At 36.5% G+C, this 23131-nt stretch overlaps 1 long non-coding RNA gene across 1 annotated transcript in view; it reads right to left on the bottom strand.

Annotated features, from left to right (window-relative positions):
• The window catches only part of LOC141497349 (uncharacterized), a 33725-nt gene that overhangs the window by 7969 nt on the left and 2625 nt on the right, over positions 1–23131 (bottom strand). Inside the window, exon 2 of the long non-coding RNA XR_012471302.1 lies at positions 9352–9408. This is a non-coding gene — a long non-coding RNA (uncharacterized LOC141497349). The remainder of the gene's footprint in view (positions 1–9351; positions 9409–23131) is intronic.

Genomic DNA, 23131 nt, shown 5'->3' on the forward strand with positions numbered 1-23131 from the left:
TACAGACTGCCAGACTGCCTAACTTTTTATTTAAAGATTTTATTTATTTTGAGGTTTATAATTTTTCCACTAATCTTATTTCCCTCCCACCCCCTACAGAAAGCAATCTACCAGTCTTTATCTTGTTTCCATGTTGTTCATTGATCCAAATTGAGTGTGATGAGAGAGAAATCACATCCTTAAGGAAGAAACAAAAGGTATAAGAGATAACAAGATTAGACAATAAGATTTCTATTTTTTTCCTAAATTAAAGGGAACAGTCCTTGAACTTTGTTTAAACTCCATGGCTCTTTATCTGGATACAGATGGCACTCTCCATTGCAGACAGACCCAAATTGTCCCTGATTGTTGCACTGATGGAATGAGCAAGTCCATCAAGATTGAACATCTCCCCCTGTTGCTGTTAGGGTGTACAATGTATTTCTGGTTCTGCTTTTCTCACTCAGCATCAGTTCATGCAAATCCCTCCACGCTTCCCTGAATTCCCGTCCCTCCTGGTTTCTAATAGAACAATAGTGTTTCATGACATACATATACCACAGTTTGCTAAGCCATTCCCCAATTGAAGGACATTTACTTGATTTCCAATTCTTTGCCACTACAAACAGGGCTGCTATGAATATTTTTGTACAAGTGATATTTTTACCCTTTTTCATCATCTCTTCAGGGTATAGACCCAGTAGTGGTATTTCTGGATCAAAGGGTATATTCATTTTTGTTGCCCTTTGGGCATAGTTCCAAATCTCTCTCCAGAAAGGTTGGATGAGTTCACAACTCCACCAACAATGTAATAGTGTCCCAGATTTCCCACAACCCTTGCAACAATGATCACTATCCTTTCTGGTCATATTGGCCAGTCTGAGAGGTGTGAGGTGGTACCTCAGAGAAGTTTTAATTTGTATTTTTCTAATGAGTAATGATTTAGAGCAATTTTTCATATGGCTATGGATTGCTTTGATCTCCTCATCTGTAAATTGCCTTTGCATACCCTTTGACCATTTGTCAATTGGGGAAAGAGAATTAGTAATATGGTGAAAGAGGCACAAAATAGCCTAAAGAAAATAATAATTTAAAAAACAGAATTGACCTAATGGTGAAAAAAGCACAAAAACTCACTGAAGAAAAAAAAACTCCTTAAAAAGTAGAATTGACCAAATTGAAAAGGAGGTATAAAAATTCACTGAAGTAAATAATTTCTTTAAAAATTAGAATTGGATAAGTAGAAGTTAATGACTCAGTTATACATTAAGAAACAAGAAAATAAAGTCAAAACAATGAAAAAAAGAGAAAGTGTGAAGTATCCCACTGGAAAAATAACTGACCTGAAAAATAGATTGAGGAAAGATATACTAAGATTTATTGGACTACCTGAAAGTCATGATCAAAAAAAGATTCCAGATGGGGCAGGCAGGTGGCACAGTGGATTGAGCACCAGCCCTGGAGTCAAGAGGACCTAAGTTCAAATCCAGCCTCAGACACTTGGAAACAATATAAAGACTAACAGACTGCCTTCTGCAGGGGGTGGGGAGAAGGTTTCAAGAATAGGGGAAAAAATTGTAAAATTCAAAATAAATTAATTTTTAAAAAGAATGTAAACACTTCAATTTAGCCCCTCTAGTTAGGCTTCTCTTGTTTCTTTAATAAATGAAATATTTGCAAAGCACTTAGCATCACCTCTCACCTGTTTGAATTTTGACGTTTCTACTCAAAATCTGATCTTTCTTAAAGAGATCTTAAAAGTCTGCTATTCTTTTTTTTCCTTTTCTCCTTCTTTATTTTTTCCAAATACATGCAAAGATAGTTTTCAACATTCATCCTTTTGCAAGCTATTGAAATTCAAATTTTTCTACCACCCTCTCTTCCTTCCCCCTTTCCCATTACAGTAAACAATCTGATACAGGTTGCACATATAGAATCATGTTTAATATATTTCCATATTAGACATGTTGTGAAAGAAAAATTAGAACTGAGGGGGGAAAATCATGAAAGAAAAAGAAACAACATAATAAAAGAAGTTTTAAAAAATGAACAAAGTATGCTTTGCTCTACAATCAGACTCCCTATTTTTTCCTCAGGATGTGGATGGCATTTTCTTTAACAAGTCTTTCAGGATTATCCTTGATCATGGAACTGCTGAGAGGAGTTGCATCGATCATAGCTGATCATCTCACAGTGTTACACTTAATGTACACAGTGTTCTTCCGATTCTACTCAACTTCACTATCAGTTCATTCAAATTTTTCCAGACTTTTTCATTGTCTGTTCACTCATATTTCTTACAGAAACAAGCTGTGAAAATTGTTCCCCAGCTTTCTGCTAATCTTGGTTGTATTAGATTTATTTGTACAAAAATTTTTCTCTTTCTCTTCATCCTATCTTCTCCCTATTTGTACTTTTCTTTCTCCTTTCTCCTTAACACTCCTCACCAATGTTTTGTTTTTGACTGCTTATCTGTCGAACACTGTCCTTTCCCGTTTCCTTCTACTTCCCTGTGAAGAAGGAAAATCTGTTAAGAGTAAGATTTACTCTCCCTACCTTTGCTATAGTATCCTTTGTGCCTCTTCATGTGTTGCTAATTATCCTCTAATTCCTCCACCTTCTTTTCCTAGTATAATCGCTTCTCTGGTCTTAATTGTTTTTTATTTATTTTATACACACAACTTCTGTCCAAGTATACTCTTTTCACTTGTCTTGATGGAAATACAATTCTCAAAAGTCATAAACATCGTCACATCATAATCAACTTATACCCACATCCTCTGTCCAAGTATCCTCTCTTCCATTGTCTCAATATAAATACCTACATTCTCTATGTTCTTTTCAACTGATCCAAGAGAAATAAATTCTCAAGTGTTACAGGTATTTTTTCCCATTTAGTCTTATTGACTTGCATTTTTTTCTTTCCATTTACCTTTTTTATGCATCTCTTGAGTCTAGTATTTGAAGATCAAATTTTCTGTTCCATTCTGGTCTTTTTTTATCAAATAACTTTGAAAGTCCTTTATTTCATTGAAAATCCATCTTTTACTCTAAAAGAATATATTGAATTTTGCAGGTAGCTGATTTTTGGTTGTGATCTAAACTCCTTTGCCCTCCAGAATATTATATTCCATGCCCTCTGATCCTTTAATTGAAGTTGCTAAGTCCTTCAGCTCCCTATTATTTGAATTGCTTCTTTTTTGGCAGCTTGCAGTATTTTCTTCTTTAGGTGAGAATTCTGAAATTTGGCTATAATATTCTTATTTTTTATTTTAGAATCTCTTTCTGAAGGTGATTGATGAATTCTTTAAAGGGCTACTTTATCTTCTTGTTGAAGAATATTGGGGGAGGGAGCAGCTCAGTGGCAAAGTAGATAGAGCACCAGCCCTGGAGTCAGGAGTATCTGAGTTCAAATCCAGCCTCAGACACTTAATAATTACCTAGCTGTGTGGCCTTGGGCAAGCCACTTAACACCATTGCCTTGCAAAAAAAAAAAAACTTAAAAAAAAAAGAATATTAGGGAAGTTTTCCATCATTATTTCCTGTACAATATTGTCCAGGTTCTTTTTCTGATCATGGCTTACAGGTAGACCAATAAATCATATATTATCTCTCTTGGATCTATTTTCCAGGTTGAGTGCTTTTCCTAAGAGGTATTTTGCATTTTCTTCTGGTTTTTTTCAGCTTTTTGGTTTTATTTGAAACTTAGTGATTCATAGAGTCATTAATTTACATTTGTCTAGTTCTAGTTCTTAGGGTTTTATTTTCTTCAATTAGCTTTTATGCTTACTTTTCCAGTTGGTTAATTTGAATTTTAGATGAGTTATTTTCCTTTTCCAATCGGTAAATTTTACTTTTTGATGACTTATATTCCTTTTTCAGTTGATCAATTTTGCTTTTTGACAAGTTCATTCCTTTTCAAATTGACCATTTTTACTTTTAAAGTAAAATTTTTTTTCCATTTGAACAATTTTACTTTTAAAAGTATCATTTGGGGCAGCTAGGTGGTGTAGTGGATAAAGCACCGGCCCTGAAGTCAGGAGTACCTGGGTTCAAACCCGGTCTCAGACACTTAATAATTATCTAGCTGTGTGGTCTTGGGCAAGCCACTTAACCCCGTTCGCCTTGCAAAAAAAACAAACCTAAAAAAAGTATTGTTTTCTTCAATCAATTTTTCATAATTCTTGTTCATGACTCTCATTTCTTCTATTTTCTTCTTCCTCTGTTCTTTAGTTTTTAAAGTCCTTTTTGAGTTTTTCCAAGAAGTCTTTTTGGATTTGAGACCAATTCAAAAGCCTCTTTGAGTTTTCACATGTAGGCATTTTGCCACTACTTTCCTTTTCTAAGATGGAAATTTTTTGTTGACCCTCTCAGAATAAATAGCTGCTTATGGTTATTACCTCTTTTGCTGATTTTGATGGTTGAGCTCTGCTCCTGGGGCACAAGCTTTTGTGCTGGGGGCTGGCACCTGGTTCTTGGCTTATCACTTGCCTATGATATTGCCCATGTTTTACTTGCTAGCAGTTTCTTCCCTGTATTAGGAAAACCCAATTCAGTCCCATCTATTGTACTAGCATTTCAGGGGTTCAGCCTTGTCTTCCCTGATGGTCTATTATCAAGTTGGCTTGCTAAGCCCTGATTTGAGTTGTGCTGTAGTTAAGAGTCTCCCACTGACTTTCCAGTTTTCCTGCCTATGCTTGGTTATGTTTTTCTTTTATCTCTATGAAACAGACCTTTACTGAACTTCTTCCATGATATCTTGTGCTGAGAACTTGTTTCACTCTTTTTGCTGAGGGTTCTGTAGCTTTTGGGTCTGAGTAGAAGCATCATTTAAAGTTGGTTAGGGAAAAGTTCTATGGAGTTTCCTAGCTACTCCTACCCTTCACACTATCCCCCCTCATCTTGGCTCTACCCCAGAAGTCCTTTCAGTTATTCTTTTAAAAGTCCCCACCTCACCCAACCACCTACAACTCATAGAATTATGATCAATCTTTCTGAGAAAGTTATTTTTGATTTTAAGCCTTTATATTTTTGTCTTGGAATATTGCATTCCAAGATTTTATCTTTTCTTCATATCCTGCTCCTTCCACTCTAGCCCTCATCCTTATATCCCTTCCACTGGAACCCTGGATTCTACCCTGAGAATTCTCAACTAGGCTATCAAGACACTTCTTAGCTAGCTTCATACCATGCCACTACCAGTCTACCTTCCCTACAGCCCTTTCTTCATCCCCTTGATGGTCTTCCCCATTAGAATTCATCTTCTTGAGATCAAGAACTGATTGAATTGCTTGCATTTATAAACCTAGCCCTTCCCATGGTGCCTGGAACTAGTAGGTATAATAAGCATACTCTTTTTATTTATCTACTTATCTGTCTTTATAGTTCTATGGCCAGAGGGTCCAATCCCTAGAGCAAGCAAAATATGACATGGAGATTCAGTGAGGGGGTGGCTAGGTGGCGCAGTGGGTAGAGCACCAGCCCTGGAGTCAGGAGTACTAGAGTTCAAATCCAGCCTCAGACACTTAATAATTACCTAGCTGTGTGGCCCTGAGCAAACCACTTAACCCTATTGTCTTGCAAAAACTAAAAAAAAAAAAGAGAGAGAGAGAGATTCAGTGAACCTATTGTGCCATGTGCAATGGAAGGCTCATTACCTTCTCCCACTCAGAGTATGCATATATACATATATATGTGTGTATGTGTGCATGTATGTGTGTGTGTGTGTATATATTCTCTGACTTTTTCCTTTGGTCTAACTACATAATGAAAAACAAAAAACAAAAACCCAACCTTTTAATTGGCTTCTGAGCTGAAACTGAGTGTAAATACAAAAGGTTGGAGTAGATGGACTCTCACTGTCCTCAATATCTTTCAAATAAAGAGGAAGAAATGCTACTCCTAGGTAGGGAGGAAAAATCAGTAGAAGTAGCCACAGGTGCCTTGTCTCCCTATCAGGTACCATATAGCCAAGAAGCTGTGGTAGTCTGTTCTTTGGGACATAGCAGAATCTTCTGGCAGCCACAGCACCAAGTCCATTGAGGCATAAACCCTGAGGAGTTTGAACCAGCCCAGCAAGGAAACAGCTCAACTAAGCAGGGAAACAATTCATTCATTAGTCATGCCACAGATAGACAAGAACATTTTCTTCCAGCAAGGGAGAAAAGGACTTCCATTGCCAGGGAAGAAATGTCATTCCCCCAGTAAGGTGAGAAGAGGGCTGGAGGAGAAACAATGTTCTAAAGCAGGTCCTTTAAGTTTGAATCTAATACTCCAGGAACTAAGTGAACATGTGAGTGAACAAGCTTGTTGTGGGGAATGCTGATATTCTTTGATCCTTATTATAACGCTCATTAAGTATTACTTTATAAAAGTCAATTTATGTTAATTGCTTAATTGATATTAGGGAGCTATCAGATAGATGATCAATTGATATTGAGGAAAACACACCAAAGAGGGACTTGTGAATGATATTAGAGAATTCCTACCCTGCCATGTTAACTGAAGAAACCTTAGAAGAAACCCTTGGAAGAAACAAGTAGTTTGCCTGGGGCACTCAATCTGCCTGTGCCATTGGGAGTTGGGAAAGTACACCCAAATCTATATTATAAAATATTAGCAGCAGTAGTAGTTCTTGTTTGAATCTGACTTTCATTTCTTGGTTATTTAATCTTATTTTGGGGGGGGGGGAGCACACTACTTTTTTTCCTTTGAAGTAGAAGCTATGGAATTTAGCTATATTACTGAGAGTTTTCCTTTTGGAGTTTCTTTCTATTTTCATTTTGCCCTATAACTAATAGTCTTCATTTATGCTTTCACAAAATATAGTATCCATGTATTTTTTTGTATCTGATAATTTCTTAGGGAATCCTATCGTTCCTAGATTATCCTTCTTTAACCTCTTTTCCAGATCAAAGAACAGAAACCTCATATGTTTTCTAATTTCTAAATGTGCTATAGGCAAACATCTAACATAAAGGCAATTTTACAAAGGAAGAACAAGTCACACAATCTTGACAGGCTCTTTTGCAACAAGACTGCTGGGTGAACTGTCAAACACATGGAGTCTGTAATGATGTAGTTTTCTAACCTACAAGTTAGTACCTAAAAATCTTGAAGTTGGAAAGATTCCTATGGCAAAACTGAAGATTTCAGTCTCTAGGAATTGGAAATTAGGGTAAAGTCTTTATTGTCTGGTTGAATTGCTGGCTAAGGTAGTCCATATTTTAATGAGAGTTGAACAGAATGACAAGAAAATTGAGCCAACAGGAAGCTAGGGAAACCAAAGTAGCATGAATAAATGTAGATTCATAAAATCTGGTCTGCCTTATCCTATATATACAAAGAAAACTGTGATTTCTACATATATGGAGAGCAGGAAGACAGCCAAGACTGGTAGATCACTTTACCTTCCATCTTCAAAAAAAGAGCATTGGGGCAGATAGGTGGTGCAGTGGTTAGAGCACTGGCCTTGGAGTCAAGAGTACCTGAGCTCAAATCCGGCCTCAGACACTTAATAATCACCTAGCTGTGTGGCTTTGGGCAAGCCACTTAACCCCATTGCCTTGCAAAAATCTAAAAAAAATAAAAAAGAGTATTAGGGCTAGAATTATGATGATGATGATGATGTTTGTCCTTTGTTTTCAAAGAAGACCATGAATGACATTGGGGGGGGGGTGATGACATGACAAAAATGTGTTTGGTTTTGAGTGAGGGGGTGCTGTGCCAGGTTAACAGCCTCACTTTCTCCTCCAGTCATCTGGATCCAGTGGCCAGATATGAATCAGGACAACTGGAGATGCCCTAAATGTGAGGCAATCAGGATTAAGTGACTTGCCTAAGGTCACACAGTGTCAGTTGTCTGAGGTTGGATTTCAATTCCTATCCTCCTGACTCCCAAGGACAGTGCTCTATCTACTGTGCCATCTAGCTGCCCTGGCTAGAATTATATCTACCTGTTAAATAGCAGATATTTTAATTCAAGGAGTACTATGCCTTAAAAGCCATTCTCTGGTCACTGAGAGTAGGAAGTGGTACCATCTCATATTGGAAGGGTAATTACAATCTTACTCTTGATCAGCCTGACTCACTTCTCCCAAACATTTGCTACAAAACAAAAGCCAGTTATGGGTGGTGAACAAACCCAATTCTCAAAGTAAACTGAAAAGGAAATTGGAAAAGTTTTATATATTAGTATAGCTTTTAGAGTACACAGTGGAAATTAGTTTTTGGACTTAGGAGAGAAATGAAATCACAAATCAACTAAGGAGAAAATAATCTCATCCAAGAAATATGTTCTTCAAAGTATCTGGGTTTGCAGGTATTAAGAATGAAGGAGGGGCAGCTAGGTGGTGTAGTAGGTAAAGCACCGGCCCTGGAGTCATGAGTACCTGGGTTCAAATCTGGTCTCAGACGCTTATTACCTGGCTGTGTGGCCTTGGGCAAGCCACTTAACCCCATTTGCCTTACAAAAACCTAAAAAAAAAATGAAGGGAGATATTGGGGGTGGGGAGGGGTCAGCTTTCCTTGACTACTTTTGACTCCTGGGACTACTTCCATTCACCATTCAAAGTTCATCTCTTGCCCATCTTGACCTGTCTCTCTCAAATACCATTTCTCTCTCCTCAGTCTCTTTGAAGCTTTTTTCCCCACTGTCACTAAACTGGTAGGTTCAGAGACCTCTTAACCCATCAAGAATCAATGTAGAAGAAAGCAAGGGAGTTTGGACATGCTATCTTTATTCCACCAAGCTAGCCTTCCAAGATATCCAAAAGTCTGGGTATCTTATAACTGAACCCAAAGAGCACTTCTTAATCTCATGAGAGAAGGTCACTGCCCCATTTACCAAATTTCCAATCAATCATGTTGTTACCTGAACCTCCAGCTCTATAATCAATCATATGGTCAATAATTCCTTGATTTATCTTACCGAGGTCTTTATTCTAAACTACCCCCAAAAAACATATATAAGGAACTGTCCTCATGCTCAGGGTCTTGGGCATTAATAGAGGCAAGTTATGGTGCCAATTATTAACAGGTAGCATGTCTTTCTGATATATGTTATCTCTCAGTTTACTCTTTTGCTAAAATGCTAATGAAACACTGTAATAGGTATTGAACCAACTGAACTTAGTTCTTTTAACTGACTATTCTTTTAACTCAACATTTTATCTTCCAGGTCTACATTTGCAAGAGTCATTTCCCATACTTGGAATATGCTCCCTCTTCACCTCTGCCTAAAAGAACCTTCCTGTGCCACCCTAGTTAAGTATAAGTTCTTTTTCTTTTTTTATTAAAGATTTTATTTGAGTTTTACAATTTCCCCCCATCTTACTTCCCCCCTCCCACAGAAAGTAATCTGTCAGTCTTTACCTTGTTTCCATGTTGTACATTGATCCAAATTGAGTGTGATGAGAGAGAAATCACATCCTTAAGGAAGAAACAAAAAGTATAAGAGATAACAAGATCAGACAATAAGATATCTAGTTTATTTCTAAATTAAAGGGAATAGTCCTTGAACTTTGTTCAAACTTCACAGCTCTTTATCTGGATACAGATGGTATTCTCCATTGCAGACAGCCCAAAATTGTTCCTGATTGATGGAACGAGCAAGTCCATCAAGGTTGATCATCGCCCCCATGTTGCTGTTAGGGTGTACGGTGTTTTTCTGGTTCTGGTCATCTCACTCAGCATCAGTTCATGCAAATCCCTGGAGCCTTCCCTGAATTCCTGTCCCTCCTGGTTTCTAATAGAACAATAGTGTTCCATGACATATATATATACCACAGTTTGCTAAGCCATTCCCCAATTGAAGGACATTTACTTGATTTCCAATTCTTTGCCACCACAAACAGGGCTGCTATGAATATTTTTGTACGAGTGATGTTTTTTACCCTTTTTCATCATCTCTTCAGGGTATAGACCCAGTAGTGGTACTGATGGATCAAAGGGTATGCTCATTTTTGTTGCCCTTTGGGCATAGTTCCAAATAGCTCTCCAGAAAGGTTGGATGAGTTCACAGCTCCACCAACAGTGAAAGTACTGTCCCAGATTTCCCACAACCCTTCCAACAATGATCATTATCCTTTCTAGTCATATTGGCCAGTCTGAGAGGTGTGAGGTGGTACCTCAGAGAAGCTTTCATTTGCATTTCTCTAATAAGTAATGATTTAGAGCAATTTTTCATTTGGCTATGGATTGCTTTGATTTCCTCATTTGTAAATTGTCTTTGTATATCCTTTGACGATTTGTCAATTGGGGAATGGCTTTTTTTAAAAATATGACTCGGTTCTCTGTATATTTTAGAAATGTGTCTTTTGTCAGAATCAGTAGTTGTGAAGATTGTTTCCTAATTTACTACATTTCTTTTGATCTTAGTTACCGTGGTTTTATCTGTGCAAAAGCTTTTTAATTTAATGTAATGGAAATCATCTAGTTTTTGGTGATGTTCTCCATCTCTTCCTTAGCCATAAACTGCTTCCCTTTCCATAGATCTGGCAGGTAAACTACTCCTTGGTTTTCTAGTTTGATTATAGTATTGTTTTTTATGTCTAAATCCTGTATCCATTTGGATCTTATCTTGGTAAAGGGTGTAAAGTGTTGGTCTAATCTAAGTTTCTTCCATACTAACTTCCAATTTTCCCAGCAGTTTTTATCCCAATAGATGGACTCTTTGGGTTTACCAAATAGGAGACTGCTATAATCATTTCCTACTATTGCACCTAGTCTATTCCACTGGTCCATCAATCTATTTCTTAGCCAATAACAAATAAGTTTTGATGACTGATGCTCTATAATTTTAGATCAGATAGGGCTAAGCCCCCTTTTTTGCACTTTTTTTTCATTAAATTCCTGGAAATTCTTGACTTTTTATTTCTCCATATGAATTTACTTACAACTTTTTCTAACTCATTAAAGTAATTTTTTGGAATTTTGCTTGGTAGGGCACTAAACAGATAGTTTAGTTTTGGTAGAATTGTCATTTTTATTATATTTGCTTTACCTATCCATGAGCAGTTGATATTTGCCCAGTTATTTAAATCTGGTTTGTGTGAGAAGTGTTTTATAATTGTTTTCAAAAAGTTTCTGAGTCTGTCTTGGCAAATAGACTCCCAGGTATTTTATATTGCCTGAGGATACTTTGAATGGAATTTCTCTTTCTAGCTCTTCCTGCTGTATCTTGCTAGACATATATAGAAAAGTTGAGGATTTATGAGGGTTTATTTTATAACCTGCAACTTTGCTAAAATTGCTAATTGTTTCCCAGTAGTTTTTTGGATGATTTCTTGGGATTCTCTAGGTAGACCATCATGTCATCTGCAAAGAGTGAGAGTTTTGTCTCTTCCTTCCCAATTCTAATTCCTTCAATTTCTTTTTCTTCTCTTATCACTGAGGCTAACATTTCTAATACAATATTGAATAGTAGTGGTGATAATGGGCATCCTTGTTTCACCCCTGATCTTATTGGGAATGACTCTAGCCTCTCCCCATTGAATATAATTCTTGTTGATGGTTTCAGATAGATACTGCTAATTATTCTAAGGAACAGTCCATTTATTCCTACACTTTCTAGTGTTTTTAGTAGGAATAGATGCTGTATTTTGTCAAAAGCTTTTTCAGCATCTATTGATATGATCATATAATTTCTGATACGTTTGTTGTTGATATCATTGAGTATACTAACAGTTTTCCTAATATTGAACCAACCCTGCATTCCTGGGATAAATCCTACTTGATCATAGTGATAACTTGTTGTAATCGTTTTGCTAAGATTTTAAGATTTTTGCCATCTATATTCATCAGGGAGATAGGTCTATAATTTTCTTTCTCTGTTTTAACTCTTCCTGGTTTAGGTATCAGCATCATATTGGTTTCATAGAAAGAGTTAGTCAGAGTTCCATCTTTCCCTATTTTTCCAAAAAGTTTATATAGAATTGGAACCAATTGTTCCTTAAATGTTTGGTAGAATTTACTTGTGAATCCATCTGGCCCTGGAGATTTTTTCTTAGGGAGTTCAATGATGGCTTGTTGAATTTCTTTATCTGAGATAGGGTTGTTTAGGTATTTAATCTCCTCTTCATTTAACTTGGACAACTTATATTTTTGTAAATATTCATCCATTTCACTTAGATTATCAAATTTATTGGCAGAGTTGGGCAAAATAATTTCGAATTATTACTTTAATTCCCTCCTCATTGGTGGTGAGTTTACCTTTTTCATTTATGATACTAGCAATTTGGTTTTCTTCTTTCTTTTTTTAATCAAATTGACCAAAGGTTTATCAATTTTATTGGTTTTTTCATAAAACCAACTTTTGGTTTTATTTATTAATTCAATAGTTTTTGTGAAGGCAGTATTTTTAATAATTCAATGTTATGTTATTTTCATTTCCAACTCTCTCTTCCCTCTCCCATCGTTTGAAAAGGCAAGAAATAGGGGCGGCTAGGTAGCGCAGTGGATAAAGCACTGGCCCTGGAGTCAGGAGTACCTGGGTTCAAATCCGGTCTCAGACACTTAATAATTACCTAGCTGTGTGGCCTTGGGCAAGCCACTTAACCCCATTTGCCTTGCAAACACCTAAAAAAATGCAAGAAATGCAATATCCATTATACATATGAAGTCATGCAAAATATGTTTCCCCATTAGTCATATTCAGGAAAAAAATAAGAAAAATGTTTCAATCTGCACTCTGAGTCCATCAGGTGTCTATTTGAGTCCATCTATCTAGAGGTGGATAGCATTTTTCATCATGGGTCCCTTGGATCTATGGTAAATCATTGTATTGATCGGAGTAACTAAGTTATTCACAGTTTATTATCCATGTAATATGTCGTTCTTAATGTAAATAGTTCTGATTCTGCTCACTTCACTTTACATCAATTCATGTAAGTTTTTCTGAAATCATCTCCTTCATCATTTCTTGTATTATTATTCCATCACATTTATATTCCACAACTCGTTCAGCCATTCCTCAACTGATGGATGTTCCCTCAGTTTCTAATTCTTTGCCACCACAAAATGAGTTGCTATAAATATCTTTGTATATATGAATCATTTTCCTTTTTCTTTTCCTCTTTATAATAGACCTAGTGGGACAAAGGGTAAGCACACCTTTATAACTTGGGGGCATAGTTCCAAATTGTTCTACAGAATGGACAGACTAATATATAGCTCCACCAAAGATACATTAGTGTCCTTAATTTCCCACATCCCCTCTAGCATTAGTAATTTGATGGATGTGAAGTAGTACCTTGGAGCTATTTTACTTTGTATCTCTCTAATTATTAGTGATTTAAAGCATTTTTATATGACTGCTAATAATTTGGTTTTCTTTCTCTGAAAATTGCCTGTTCACATCTCTTGACCATTTATCAATTAAAGAAATGGCTCTCATTCTTATTAATTTGATTCAGTTCCCTACATAATTGAGGAAAGAAATCTTTATTAGAGAAATTTGCTGGAAAATCTTTTTTCCCCTAATGAAGGAAGAATTTCATTTAATGTTGTTGTTATTTTAGTCTCCTGCAATAGACAGAGGTTTTTGCCCATATTCAGCCCTTATTAAATGCTTGTTAAAGTGAAAGAAATTGAGTAAAATCTCTAAATCTCTAGATAATTACAAGCACTTCAGGTTGGCAATATGCCAAGCCTATATATAAAAACTACATAATAATCTGTAAAGGTTATGTGAATAGTTAGAAAAGGGACAGATGAGCTTTAGAATGGGGAAGTAAGGTGATGAACTTAATAAAAAATAATGAAAATGTACTTAAGAGTATGATGGACTCAAAATGATAAATTACAGCACAGAAAAAGGGATTGTCAAGTCATTAGGCTAATGAATTCAACAACCTAATGTAATATTGTGATCAAAAGAAAAAAGGCAACCTAGCATGATCCTTAAGAGGATCATGATTTTAGAGCTAGAAGGGCATCAAGTCCAGGCTCTTCCGTTTATATGAAAAAATTAAGGATTTGAAGTGACTTAGCCAAGACCATGCAGCCAATATGTTTTTAAGGTGGGATGAGACAAGATCTGCCTGATTGCAAATCCAGTGCATTAGCTACTATACATATACTATTTTTAATTTTTAGGAAAGGTCCTTTACTTTGATAATATGATGTCTCTGTAAGTTTCTATGATTTTACTGCAGCAGATCAAAACTCTTCTATACCTTTATAGTCTATGGAATTCTTATCTGAGTTTTTCCATAAAAAATACCATGCAGGATAACTGAACATACTCTACATTTGGAGTTTTTTTTAATTTGCTTTTGTGTTTTTACTATTTTGATGATGATGATGATGATGATGTTTGTCCTTTCTCGAAGAGGACTAAGACATCAAGGAGATGATTCCATGACAAGCACATGAATTGGATTTGAGTGAGGAAATGCTGTGCTAAGTCACCAGTCTCACTTTGTCCTATAGAGTCAGGTATGAATCAGGAGGTTACCCTGGATGTGAGGTAATCAGGGTTAAGTGACTTGCCCAAGATCATACAGCTGGTGTCAAGTATCAGAGATTGGATTTGAACTCAGGACCTCTTTACTTCAGGGCCAGTGTTCTAGTCACTGTGTCATGTAGTTGCTCTGGCACTATATTATGTCTCCATCTAAACTGTATTCTGGGTGGAGCCAATATGGAAGAATAAAGGCAGGAATTTCCACAAGCTCTCCCCCAGACCACTACAAATACCTTTAATATACTGACCCCCTAATCAAATTCTAGAGTGGCAGAATCCACAAAAAGACTGAGTGAAACAATTTTCAAACCCAAGACAACTTGGAAATTCTGAGGGAACAGTCTGCTGCACCAGGATTAGAAAGGGCAGCAGCGCAGCTTAGGCTGTGCCACAGCAAATCGACTCCAGTCATCCAGGAGCAGCCCCCTGGGAGACAGGGTCCCTGGGGGTGCCTTTGTCCATGGCAGCAGTGGAGGTTTCCAGGGATTCCAGTCCAGGGATTACCAAGAACAATCAGGAAATTCAGCAGGAAAACTCTGCTGCACCAGAATGAGCATGGAGCCCAGTCCAGACTTCAGCACAGACCCGGCTTCAGGAGCCAGGAGCTTGAGTCAGCAGGAAGCCACCAGCAGATGGTAAGGGAGTCAGGGGAGACTACAGAGACTCTCTGCTATCCTTGAGGCAGAACTCTGTGACTTTACCCATTCAGATCCAGGTGGCAGTCAGGGGCCCCTGACTCAGGAGGAGGAGCTTTGCTGCCATGGGGTGGGGAGTGTCCCTGAAAACAACTGTAAAACCCTCAAAAGCCTGGGACAATGTGGTCTCCTCTGGAAACATAGCCCAACCTTAATAGTTAAAATCAAGTCACAGGCTGGGAAATGAGCAAACAATAAAGAAAAAAAAATCTGACCATAGACAATTACTTTAGTCCCATGGAGGATCAAAATAAACACTCAGAAGATAACAAAATCAAAACTCTTATATCCAAAACCTCCAAGGAAAATATAAATTTTGAGCTGTGGAAGAGCTCAAAAAATGATTTTGAAAGTCAAGTAAAGGAGTTAAGAGGAAAATTTGGAAGAGAAATGACAGTGATGCAGGAAAATCATGAAAACCAAGTCCGCAGCTTAGTCAAGGAGAGCCAAAAAATACTGAAGGAAATAACATCTTAAAAATCAATTTGGGTTGAATGGAAAAAGTAGTACAAAAGACCAATATGGAGAAGAATGCCTTAAAAAGCAGAATTGGCCAGTTGCAAAAGGTGATACAAAAACTGCCTGAAGAAAATAATTCCCTCAAATGTAGAATGAATGGATTTAAGGGAAGCTGATGACTTTGTGAGGAATCAAGAAACAAATAGCAAGACCAAAAGAATGAAAAACTAGAAGAAAATGTAAAATATCTCACTGGAAAAACAACTGACCTGGAAAGACAGACAGGAGAGATCACTTAAAAATTATTGGCCTATCTATCTGAAAGTTATGATCAAAAAGAAGAGCCTAATTTCATTTTTCAAAAACTTCTCCAGGAAAATTGCCCTGAAGCAGAGGGTAAAATAGAATCCACCAATCACTTCCTGAAAGCGATCCCAAAATGAAAACTGCCAGGAATATTAGAGCCAATTTCTAGAACTCCAAGGAGAAAATATAACAAGCAGTCAGAAAGAAACAATTCAAATATCATGAAGCTACAAGGAAAGCACAAGATATAGCAGCATCTACATTAAGGGCATGATGGAATATGATATTCCAAAAGGCAAAAGAGATTGGTTTATAACCTATAATCAACTACCCAGAAAAACTGAACTTCTTTCAGGGGAAAAGATGGATATTGAATAAAATAGGGGACTTTCACCCTTTCCTGCTGAAACGTCCAGAGCTTAACAGAAAATTTGACCTTCAATTACAGGACTCATGTGAAACCTAGAGAGGGTAGATGTGAAGGGTAAATTATGAGGTATTTAATGATGTTGAACTTCTTGTATTCCTGCATGGGAAAAATGAAACTGATAACTCATATGAACCTTCTCATTTATCAAGGCAGTCAGAAGGAACATATATAGTATGAGGCACAGGAGAGAGTTGAATTTATATATTTTTAAAAGATGGGGTTAATGGGCGAAAAAGGAATGTACTAGAGATGATTTATGTTTTTGTTATAATCTGACAACTTTGTTAAAGATTTTTGTTTCAAGTAATTTTTAGTTGATTTTCTAGGATTCTCTAAGTATACCATCACATACATCACCTGCAAAAATTGAGAATTTTGTTTCCTCATTGCCTTATTCTATTTCCTTGGATTTCTTTTTCTTCTCTTTTTTTTTGCAAAAGTTAGTATTTCCAGTACAATATTGAATAATAGTGTGATAATGGGCCTTGTTTCACTTTTCATCTTTTTAGAAATGCTTCTAGCCTATCTCCATTAATATAATGCTTGCTGATGATTTTAGATATTCACTGTTTATAATTTTAAGGAAGATTCCATTTATTCCTATATTCCCTAGTTTTTTGATAGAAGGAGTGCTATATTTTATCAAAAGCTTTTTCAGCATCTATTGAGATAATCATATGATTTGTTAGTTTTGTTACTGATATGGTCAATTTTGCTGATTGTTTTCCTAATATTGAACCATCCCTGAATTCCTGGTATAAATCCTGTTTGATCATAGTGTATTATCCTGGTGATAACTTGTTATACACTCTTTGCTAATATTTTATTTAAATTTTTATATCAGTATTCATTACAAAAAATTGATCTATGATTTTGTGTCTCTGTTTTGACTCTTCCTGGTTTAGGTATCAGCATCATATTTGTATCATAAAATAAATTTGGCAGCACTCCATCCATTTTTTTCAAAAGGTTTATATGGAATGGAAATTGTTTTTTAAACATTTGGTAGAATTCCTTGTAAATCCATCTAGCCCTAGAGATTTTTTTTTTAGGGAGTTCATTAATAGCTTGCTCAATTTCTTTTTCTAAAATGGGCTTGCCCTAAATGTCATTTCTTATCTCATGATATCCTCACACAGCTCCTCTGGGTACAGAATCTCTCCTAGGGAGGAGACTCCCGAATAATCAATTTTGCTCCTCAGTGTAATATTCTGGAGCTTCACTCCATTGTATGTGGTATTTTTTACTGGGATAGATGCCATTTCAATGGCAGGGATAAGTAAGAAGAGAGAAATGTTTCTGAAAGAAATATTCCTGTTTGCTGCATTTATAAAGAGACTCATGGGGAAAAGACAGAATGATTCCAAATCAAGAGCTGGATTCTTGTTCCATAACTGGCTCTTTTCTCAGCTGCCAAAATTAACTTTTTAATATGAAAAGAGAGAATATGTCTCTAGAGCTAAGTTGCTTATTAAAAAGTTACTATAGATGTTAACTGATTCTTAAGCCAGTCAATAACTAGCCATCCCATATTACCATCAAGTTTGATTGAGGAACTTCTTGTTATTTCCTAAAGGAGCAATACATCCTTTACAAGCAAATTCTACTCCAAATCTGTAAGAGGCAAAACACCCCTTAAGTATTTCATCAAGTTGGGACTTAATTGAACAGGAGACCCCCATGATCCATCCTTATTACATTACCTTGGGAGGTATCAATGTAGGTCCTGAGTTGTGTACTTGCTCTCACTCTCAGTACAATGTTATCTTTTGGTAGGATAATAGTTCTAAAATTGGAAGGGACCTCAAAGGCCATATAATTGAAACCTCTCATTTTGTAATTGAGGCCCAGGGAGATTAAATGAATTGCCCAAGATCATAGAGATAGTATCAGTGGTAAGATCTGAAGCCAGATTTTCTTTATTCTAGAACTTAAGTTCTTCATGGTATGAGATCTACCCAAGTCAGATCCTCCCTAAAAAATTTCTAGATGAATTTGGAAAGAAAAAAATATGAAATAAAGCAGATCTACACGTTGATCTTTCTCCAGCATACTTTTCCATCATTTCTCTTGGGCAGGTCACCACTGGTAATATACTTGCTATTTATTTGCACATACCATGAGTATTTTCTTTGCCATTTGGGTTTCATTTAGTTAATTTTTACAATATCATGGTGAAGTACAAGTTTAATAAAGCACCACTAGAAAAATACTAGTGCTAAGAAATAGGATTTTGTGAAAGCAGAAAACAGATTATGATCTTTGAAAGCACTGAGCAATTTTGCAAATGGAATTCAATCCAATTTCTTCTTCCTACTTAATTCTGGGTCCATCTTTTCCAAATGTTCATCTTCTTCATGTCTTAATAATTTTATTAATTGACTAGAAAGGACTGCTCATCTAGCTTCAAAGCCTAGATAACATTCTTTTTATTTACCCAATCTAAATTGTGGGTATCTATAGCAAATTGATTCCTATGTCATTTTTTTCTTATTTCTCAAGGAGTTTAGTACCTGGCTTACTATTTTCCTATCTTCTTACTGCTTCTATACTACATAGATTCTACTACATAGATTCTCTCAAACTCCCTAACTTTCCCTAGCCTCTTTAAATTTTAAAGCCTATGCCTCCATTCCACCTTGGTCCCTCATAGGGATATTCTCACATTAGATCTTACCATTATGCATTCATAGTTTACTTTTTCCTATTAGAATATTTTCCCTTTCTTACCATAACTTCCTATAACCATTTCTCTGTCTCTCTCAAGCTCTCTCCCTCTCAATCTCTTTTCCTCCTCCCTCCCTTTTCTTCCTCCCCCTCTCTCCTTGCCCCTTCTGAATTCTTTGTCCTGATTAAAGCCTCCAGCCCTCGCATCCCTTAGTACTTTCTCATGTCACTGCCATCAGCTCCATTCTCTTTACTCTTTCTCCAAGGAGCCCAATAGTTAGTCATTTAAATTCTACAATATACTGTTCCTGAATCCCTTGCCCCATATCCTATCAATTCCCATCTTTTGTTCAACTCTAGCCCCATATTATTCCCATCATCTTTCTCTCCCATCAGCTGCCTCCTCCACTCCTGCTCTCCAATCAGGTAAAACAGCTGGAGAAATTCTCACAAAAATGATGACTGGATACATTACAAATTCATGTCACCTGGGCCCTTATGGAAACAACGTTATCCTTTTATTCCTCCTAAAATGCTTCCCTTCATTCTCTCAGAAATGATTTTAAACTTCTTCTCCCTCATCAATCTTCTCCCATTTCATGCTCTGGACACTATTCCCCCAACCAAACTGGACTAGGGACATTACCTCTTACTTCACTAAGAAAAGGGGAGGCACTAGAGGTATTTGGAGAGGTGAGTTTCTAGCTGGAACTTGAAGGAAACCAGACAGGAGGTGGAGATGAAAAGGGAAAGTATTTTAGGAATGGGAGCAACCAGTGAAAATGCCTGGAGCTCAGAAATATTCATGGAATAATAAGGAAGATAGTTATCACTGGTTTGCAGGGCATAATGGAGTGGGGTAGGGGAGAGTAAGATATAAAGATTGGGAAGGTAAGAGAGTACTAGGATATCAAGAGCTTTGAATGACAGGATGTTATGTTTAATCCTAGAGGCAACAGGTTAACACTGAAGTTTGCTGAATAGGGAGAGGGAGGGGTAGCATGGTTGGACCTGTACTTTAGGAAGATTACTTTGGCAGCTGAGAGGATAATGGATTGTAGTGAGATGAAACCTGTGACAGGGTGACAAACCAGCTAATCCAGGTCTGAGTCAATGAAGGCCATGTACAAGTAGGTGGTGACATTGTCAGAGGAGAGAAGAGGCATATCAGAGAGATATTATGAAAGTTAAAATCAATGTGCCTTGGCAATACTTTAGAATGAATGGGAAGTAAGAAAGAGAGAAGAAGAATCAGGCCGAAATTTCAAGTTTAATGACTTGTAGCATGGTGCTGCCCAAATTTCTCCTATCCTCAAAAAAGAAACAAAAACAAAAAGCTTCACTAGACCCTCCATCCCCTCCATCTATTATCTTCTTTCTTCCCTTTCTCCACTAAACTCAGAAAAACCTGTATATATTTATCTCCAGTTGCCCCTTTCTCATGTTTCACAACCCTTTGCAGTATAACTTCTGACCTCATTGATTAAAACTCCTCTCTCCAAAATTACCAGTGATTTCTTGATTGACAAGGCTCATGATCTTTTGTCATTCTCATCCTTCTCCAGCCCTCTGTTGCATATGATGGTGTTAAAAGCTCTCTTCTCTCGGATGCTCTTTGGGCTTTCCTTATACTACTCTTTCATGGTATCTTTTTACCTATCTGATCTGGCTTTCTCTAGGACATCAATCTCACATCACTAATTCAGTGTTGGACATCTCCAACTCAATTTGTCCAAAGCAGAACTCATTGCCTTTCCACCCAAATCCTCCCCTCTTCTAAACGATTCTAATTTTGTTGAAGGTACCATCACCCTTCCAGGCTTCCTGGTTCATAACCTTAGCATGGTTCTTGAATACTCACTCTACCTCACCCATGTTTTCGATCAAGTTGTCACATCATCTCATTTCTATCTCAACAACATATCCATGATCCATTCTCCCCTCACATAGCTTTCCTTACTTAGTTCAGGCCCTTAGTCACCTTCAGCCACTACCTCTTAATTGGTCTCCCAGCCCAAGTCTTTCCCCTACTAAGATAGATTGGAATCTACCTTACGTGCTGTTTTCCTTATTCCAAAAATCTGATCATGACTCCCTTTACTCAGCCAATTCCATTGACTTTTTGTTGCCTCTAAGCCCAAATATAAACACCTATGTTTACAATATTAAATTTAAATTCATTTTTAATGACCCCCAAACATGTTTTTCCAAATTACATGCAAAGATAGTTATCTTTATCCTTTTGCAAGCTTTTGAGTTCCACGTTTTTCTACCTCTCCCAACCCCCCTTTCCCATGCAGCAAACAATCTGATATAAGTTGTACATGTCCAATTTTTTCCAACATATTTCCATATTAGTTATTTTGTGAAAGAATTAGTGCTAAGGAGGAAAAACATGAGAAAGTAAAATCATAAAAGAAGTTTCTAAAAGTGAATATAGTAGGCTTTGCTCTACACTCAGGATCCATAATTTTTCTCTGGTTGTGGATGGCATTTTCCTTAACAGGTCTCTAAAGACTGTCCTTGATCACTGAATTGCTGAGAGGAGCTGTATCCAGCATAGTTGATCATCTCACAATGTTGCTATTAGTGTGTGTGCTCTCCTGGTTCTACTCTGAGTCATTCAGCATCAGTTCATGCAAATCTTTCCAGGTTTTTCTCAACCCAATCATGATTTCTTACAGAACAATTGTACTCCATACCATTTATATACCAAAATTTGTTCAGTAATTCCCCAATTGATAGGCATTTCCTCAATTCCAGTTCTTTGGTACTGCAAAAAGAGCTGCTATAGATATTTTTGTACATATATACATGTACTTTTCCCCCTTTTTATGATTTCTTTGAGTTACAGACCTCGTAGTGGTATTGCTGGATCCAAGGGTATGAAGAATTTTATTGCCCTTAGGCATAGTTCCAAATTGTTCTTCTGAAAGCTTGGATCAGTTCACAATTGCTGGATTAAAAGGAATGCAGTTTTATTGCTCTTTGGGCATAGATCCAAATTGTTCTCCAGAAAGGTTGGATCAATTCACAACTCCACCAACAATGCATTAGTGTCCCGGTTTTTCCCATATCCTAACATTGATCATTTTCCTTATCATTTTAGCCAATCTGAAAGATATTAGGTGGTATCTCAGAGTTGCTTTAGTTTGCATTTCTCTAATCAATAATGGTTTGGAGCATTTTTTTTCATGATTATAGCTTTAATTTCATCTGAAAATTGCCCGTTCATATCCTTTGAAGATTTATCAACTGAGGAATGACTTGTATTCTTATAAATTGGACTCAGTTCTCTGTATATTTTAGAAATGAGTCCTTTATCAGAAACACTAGCTGTGGAAAAAAATTTCCCACTTTCTGCATTCCTTCTTATCTTGGTTGTATTGGTTTTATTTATGCAAACCTTCTTAATTTAATGTAGTCAAAATTATCCATTTAGCAATTTATTATCTCTTCTTTGGTCATAAACTCCTCTGGTCTCCACAGGTCTGACAGATAGATTATTCCTTGTTCTCCTATTTGACTTATGGCATTACCTTTTATGTCTAAATCCTATACCCATATCAACCTTCTCTTAGTTTAGCGTGTGAGATGTTGGGCTATGCCTAGTTTTTGCTATACTATTTTCCAGTTTTCCTAGCAGTTTTTTTTTCAAATAGTGAGTTCTTAATCCAGAAACTCAAGTCTTTGGGTTTATCAAATTGTAGATAACTATGGTCATTTATTACTGTTTCTTTTGTGCCTAATATAGTCCACATATCCATTTCTCTATTCTTTTTTGGCCAGTACCAAACAGTTTTGATGACTGCCACTTTAATATAATTTATATTTAATATAATATAGTCTGGTATGACTAGGTCAGTCTCCTTTGCATTTTTTCCCATTAATTCCCTTGATATTCTTGAACTTTTGTTCCTCCAATTGAATTTTTTCACTATTTTTTCTACCTCTATAAAATAATTTTTGGTAGTTTAATTGCTATGGCACTGAATAAGAAATTTAATTTAGAAACAATTGTCATTTTTATTATATTAGTTCAGCCCAACCATGAACAACTGACATTTTCCCAATTGTTTAGATCTGATTTTTGTGATTCCCAAGTATTTTATGTTGTCTAGTTACTTGAAA

The sequence above is a fragment of the Macrotis lagotis genome, chromosome X (genome assembly GCF_037893015.1).
Source record: "Macrotis lagotis isolate mMagLag1 chromosome X, bilby.v1.9.chrom.fasta, whole genome shotgun sequence".
In the NCBI taxonomy this organism is placed as follows: Eukaryota; Metazoa; Chordata; class Mammalia; order Peramelemorphia; family Peramelidae; genus Macrotis; species Macrotis lagotis.